Source organism: Benincasa hispida, chromosome 11 (assembly GCF_027475165.1).
Source record: "Benincasa hispida cultivar pf3 chromosome 11, pf3_genome.v1.1, whole genome shotgun sequence".
NCBI classification, from domain to species: Eukaryota; Viridiplantae; Streptophyta; class Magnoliopsida; order Cucurbitales; family Cucurbitaceae; genus Benincasa; species Benincasa hispida.
The window spans coordinates 45,992,910-45,998,112 of NC_143488.1; the positions used below are offsets into that span (position 1 = coordinate 45,992,910).

A 5,203-nucleotide genomic window follows, 5' to 3' on the forward strand; every position below is an offset into this window, starting at 1 on the left:
TTTTTTTTCCCCCTTAATTTTAGTTCTATTTTGTTTGGACTCATCGTGGGCCGATTTTTCACTGCCTGGAAGTTCCTTTCTGGGTGAAAACGGCCCACTTCATTTTTTTTTTTTTTTCTTTTTTCGCTTTCCTTCCCTTTATTGTTGTTTTTATTTTTTCCTTCTTCTAAATATCAAATTTTTTCTTGTTGTATAATAAAAAAAATAAAAATAAAAATTAATAATGTTAATTAATATTTTACAAGTGAAAAGGTTTAGACTCTCCGTTGGCTACACTTTTTACTTAGATTACATTTAAAAAGTTCAAAATCATATATAGGCAATTACTTAGTCGAGATTATTATAGATTTAATCCTTTTCTAAAACTTATTTTAGTAAATATCTAAATATTTTGATATTTTCCTATAAAGGATTTAATACTATTTTTAGACAAAAATACTCTTTGTGATGGGTTGAAGAGGGAAAATTGGAGAGAGAAAATATATTTAATATATATTTTTCCATATTTAAAAAATATCTTTAATGTTGGAGAGAGAAATACATTTATTATATTCAATTAAGAATTTGAGATTTCTTCAAATTTTCAAATATCAAATTTTCAATTGGAGAAAGAAAATGTATTTAATATTAATGTTCATTTGACGCATTTGACATGTCAAACAACTAATTTTTTTTGACGAATTCGTGGTTATTTTAAATATATCTTAGAACATTTTTTCAGATGCTTGCAAATACTTTAACCAATATATAAAATATACCACAATATATAAATAAAAAATTGACTTAATATTCAATATATATCCCCATATGTGTGTACATGTGTGTGCGTGTGCATGCTCGTACGTGCGTGTGTGTGGGTATGCGTGCGTGCGTGCATGTGCGTGTGTGGGTATGCATGTGCCTGGGTGTGTGTGCGTGTGCATGCATGCACGTGGGGAGTCACACTTGTGGACAGAAAACTACAATAATTTCAAATGGGGAAGAATCTCAACTAATTAATAATATATAATAAATACATCCAAAACTTAGATGAAATTTATTGAGATTTATGACTACTTACATGAAATTTATGATATATGATTTATGTTGAGCATTAAGTGATTATATACCGTGGTATATTGAAATTGTTAAAATAATTTTGAATGACATATATGTTAGAAAGTTGTTAAATTTTGATTTTATTGGGATTATATAGATTCTGGTATAAAATAAATATATTGGGATTTATGTTAAACACCGTGTCAATTTCTTATTTATATACTATGATATTTCATATATCGGCTAGAACATTTGCAAACATCTAAACAAATGTTTAAAGTATATTTAAAATAACCATGAATTCGTTAGAAAAATCAATTGCTTGATACGTCTAATCGTGTTAAATGAAAAATATAATCGTATTAAATACATTTTCTACTTCTAGTTTAAAATGGGAAGAAATCTTAAATAATTGATATAATATAATAAATACATTTCATCTCTCCAATATTAAAGATGTTTTATAAATATGAAAAAAAATATCATAAATGCATTTTATCTCTCCAGCTGCCCACCAGAAGGAGTATAATTGTAGGTTGGGGGCTAAAAGGTAATTGGATATTATTTTTTGTGTAATTAACCATCCCACTTAGATATTTGTGAAAATAATAGAAAAGGTTGACATAATTGAAATATATGACCTGTGTTTTGTATTGTTATCCCCTACTTAGTCTCTTAATTTTGAAAGATATGTGTATTTAGTTCTTGAGTTTTCAAAATGTACCCTTTTGGTCATTGAATTGTTAATGATATGTGCATTTGGTACCTAAGTTTTCAAAATGTAATTTTTAGTCTTTGAGTTTTTAAAAATAGGTTTAGAAGGCCTATGCAATATTTTTTTTCTTCATTATTTTAAAGTATGAGTGTGTTTGGTCGATGATACTTATATCGACCAAAATAAGTAAATAAAAATAGAGAAAAACGACCAAATAGAAGATAGTTATATCGAAAGATATAATAAGAACAACATGTAAATTGCCAGAGTGAGCATAGCTTAACTCACGTACGAATGTGTTGATGACAAAAGGTTTTGTAGTTCAAATCCCCATACTTTTATTGTACTTTAAAAATTCTGTAAATTGAAAGTTAAAAATACTATAATAAATCATTGGTCGTATCATTACCTTTTTCTCATTTTTATATTTTTGTATGACATAAACAAATGTACTAAAATTGAAAAAAATCCTTCACATGGATTGTGAAGTTTTTCAAGTTTTTCGATCAAGAAACCCTTCATTTTTTTAAACGAATAAGCAGTTGCCAAGTTTTTCAATCTCTCAAGGATCGCATGTGGAAGGTTTTCCAAAGGTAGAAGGAAAATTTCTTTTCTCTTAGTGACAAATAAGTTTTGATCAAAGTTCTCGAACAAGCCATTCCCACATATACTATAAGTTGTTTCCAACCGCTTAAGGGCATTTGCGATGAGACTAGTGAGCTATATGGAAGGTTTTGATAGGGCACTACAACTGATTAAAGAGGATTCATTGGTGAAACTAGAAGTAGATGTACAACAAAAAAAGAGGAAGGCGAGCTTGGGTTCAAACTCGACCCATTAATTCTTTACCCCATATTTAGTTTTCAACTCTAATTTAATGATAGGGGCTATTTTTAAGCTTTATGGAGACTAAATGAACCAAAATTAAAATTTAAAAGTATATAAACCAAGATGTAATGATCATTAAAGTACAGGGACCAAAATGATATAGATATATTTTTTAATTTTATAAATATGTATTTACATTTACAACTGACACAACTTTCAAAATATTAAATAGGACCCAAACTCGTTTTCAGATATGTCTTTGTTTTTTCATTGGATATCGAAAACAAATTTTTTGAATCGACTAATTTTCTAATAATCTTGTGAAAAACATATATATATAAATTTTATTTTTTTATTATTAAATGCGGGGATAGCTCAGTTGGGAGAGCGTCAGACTGAAGATCTGAAGGTCGCGTGTTCGATCCACGCTCACCGCATTCTTTTTCCCCCTTAATTTTATTTCTATTTTATTTGGGCTGGTCGTGGGCCGATTTTTTCTCCGCGTGGACGTTCTTTTCTGGGCCGTAGTAATGTGAAAACGGCCCACTCCCTACACTTTTTTTTCCCCCTTCCTTCCTTTCCCTTTATTGTTGTTTTTTTCTTCTTCTAAATATCAATTTTTCGTGGTTGTATAATAAAAAAACCCAAAATTAATAATGTTATCAACTAATATTTTATAAGTGGATAGGTTGACTCTCCCTTGCTGATCTATTACTACTTTTACTTGATTACATTTAGAATAAGTTTAAAAATCACATATATAGAAAATTACCTTTTAATTTTCTGAATCTCCGAGAATATGTATGTTTAGTTTTCGAATTTTCAAAATATATCATTTTAGTGATCGAGTTTTTAAAGATATGTGCATTTGGTACCTAAGTTTTCAAAATATGACTTTAATCTTTGAGTTTTTAAAAGTAGGTTCAAAAGATCTATGCAATAGATATACAATGTTTATTATATCTTATACATACCGGTCAAGAACACAAGTACAATCCACTCGAAATCTTGTAATTTTAATTTTTAAAAACAGAAGTTATTTAGCATGTAATAGATAAATATTATACAATTTTGTTTTAGTTACCATAATTTTTTGAAAATTAGTTAGTGTTTTAAAAAAATCTACTATGTAGTACAAAGAGAGAAAAATATGACAAAAATTAAATTATCAGATAAATACATTGATATTTTAGTATTGTAATATAGATAATGCAACCATTTGTATTTTAATATTTTCACACCGTTGAAGTCACTCTCATACAAGAAATGATCCATTATTTCACCATATAGTTATAACCACTTTTATTAGATGGATTTTTTTTCTTCAAATCTTGGTCAAATAATTTTTTAAGAAGGTAAACACAAGTATTATTATGTTTTTCTCTTACACATGCACATAACACACACAATATAAGAGTCGATGCACCAATTTAATGTATAATCACCTCCACCCGATGAGATGCATCAAATTGACATCAAACTGCATCTATTAGCTAAAAAAAAAAAAAAACATAAATATCAGCAAAAATAGCAAAAGGCTATAATTAACAATATAGTTTTAGAATGGAAAATATTGCATTTCCAGTGCTTTATAAATATAAGACCAGGCACTTTTAATTATTACAAATATATAAAGAGAGAGGCTACAATGATTTGACAAAAGCATGAGGAAACAATCTTGGCAGAAGTGAGTATTTTGCCTTCACAATAAGTGCATATATTCCATAACAGGGGATGTGAATCACTGCTAAACCAAGATACCTGTACTCAAAATATCACAACTCACTAAATATTTCTGTTAAAATGATATATAAAAGATCAAACATATCCTAATGTATCAGCTTAGGTTTTCAAATTTTGAAGTAATTTAACATGCTGACATTGTAATTATGTAGTTCTACAAAAGTTTCATGTCAAAGATAAAATCATTTAAAAAACAAAAAGACATCGTTTAAAAATATGGGAAAAAAATCGTTTGAAAAGATGTTTGATTATTTGATTATTCGAGAAGTTATTTAATTAGAGATTTTGAAAATCAAAAGATTTAAGAAGTAATTTCGTATAACTTTTTTTTAATGAAAATCTAATTACTAAGCATCTAAATTATTTCTGATTTTTTTTCTCCAAATTACTTTTACCCAAATGCACCGTAGTTTTATGAAACAAATGAAAATTTACAATAGAAAATAGTGAGTATTATTGTGTTCTCTTAATTTAAGGTTAAAAAATATAATTTTTATAAATTGTTCCTGACTTGAATACTCTCGATCTCTTTTGAGAACTCACTCCACTCTATGTTACTTTTATTACTTGTTGGATAATACTAGCACATGGAAGTAGCACATAAAAAATTTATGTCAATGTTCATAAATTTTCAAATTTGCATATTCATGCCTCAAGCTCATTTTTACAAGCATCAATACTTATTTTTCCTTTCCCATGAGAGAAAAAGATCAACTTGTTTAGCAATGATTTACTACAATATATGGGAATTCATATTGCTTGGAATGTATTTCCAATTTATTTTGAGATTCTTAAACTTTACAACATTAGTCATCCTTTGATTTTTTTTATCTAATCACACATATATGTAATTAAAATCCTAGAGTGTTCATTTTGTTC

The 5,203-nt window shown here is 27.6% G+C and overlaps 1 non-coding gene across 1 annotated transcript; it reads left to right on the forward strand.

Annotated features, from left to right (window-relative positions):
* The first annotated feature begins 2,945 nt into the window (after nucleotides 1–2,945).
* TRNAF-GAA (transfer RNA phenylalanine (anticodon GAA)) lies at nucleotides 2,946–3,018 on the forward strand. The gene has a single exon. It is a non-coding gene; the product is annotated as a tRNA-Phe (tRNA).
* The last annotated feature ends 2,185 nt before the right edge of the window (nucleotides 3,019–5,203 follow it).